Here is a 1245-nt window from a genome sequence, read left to right as displayed (position 1 = left end):
TTTTTTTTTTTTTTTTTTTTTTTTTTTTTTAAGCTATATTTGCTCTTCCCAAAAATCTAAAATGAATTCCATAACTGGGTAGAATATATTGGAAAAAAGTTTCTTTTTATTCAATAAATGGAATTATATATATCCCCGATTTTCTTATTAAGTTGTATTATAAACTAAGTTCTTGCTTCCCAAGGTTTCATTCCCCAATATCTTTTCCAACCATTAAAAGTACATATCGAATTGTCTTGTTTTCACAAGTGTGTAAATAGGTTAAGCTCTGAGTGATTTAGTGAGAAACCAAAGTGACTTTCAAAAATACTTCCAAAGGCACCAGAAACCCTACTTCCTTTGGCTTCTTTTCTTTTGTGTAACCTCCTGTTCACCTCCTGGTGAATAGAATCTTCACATGAGGCTTATTGAATGATTCCTCCTCAAAACTATACTTGAGAGCAGTGGTGTGCTGAAGCCAGCTCATGCCCACTCACAAGGGACAACTGTGGGAATTTCTTCCCAACTCTGCACTCAGTGACCTTATGTTGGTAGCCATGAGCTACCCCATGAGCCCTCATGTTGAAATTGGCCATAGTGGGAGTATTTACACCGCAGAAATTCGCAGATGCTATAAAGCACAGTTTTCTCTCTTTTTTTTTTTTTCCTAGAGAGCTGGTTTACCAATATCACTGCTTGAAAATATCACAAAAATCTGGGGATCCTTCTGAAAATATTAGTGCCATCATATTATGATATAATTTACACAATATAATTGTGTAAAATCATGATTATAATAATGTTTCAAGAAACATTTCTTAAATTCCCAATTACTAGTTTAAGTGAGTTAATCTAATGAACCAAGTCATGGGCAAAGCATGTAATGTGCATTATCTAATTTATTCCTCACAATAATCACATAAGTATTAATTAGTATATTCATATATGTTATTACCTATGATCAGATTATTAAATTATTTGTCCAAGGTCACTAGCTAGTAAGTGGTGCTAGGATTTGAATCTGGCAATATCTATTACCAAAGCCTTTGTGCTGAAGTCATATATGCTGTATAGAAAGGTAATGTCTAGGTCCTCCCACCTAATGTGATGATGATGATGATTATTATGATAGAAAACCTTTGTGCAACATTAACCAGGTGCCATGGATTTGTTTTATATCATTCTCGGTATAGATATTAACATTTATTACTATATACCCATTTTACAGAGAAGAAACAGAGGAAACTCATTTTACAGATGCAGCAA

Source organism: Rhinopithecus bieti, unplaced genomic scaffold (genome assembly GCF_001698545.2).
Source record: "Rhinopithecus bieti isolate Rb0 unplaced genomic scaffold, ASM169854v2 scaffold_11944, whole genome shotgun sequence".
NCBI lineage: Eukaryota > Metazoa > Chordata > Mammalia > Primates > Cercopithecidae > Rhinopithecus > Rhinopithecus bieti.
Note: the sequence above shows the minus strand (reverse complement) of the source record.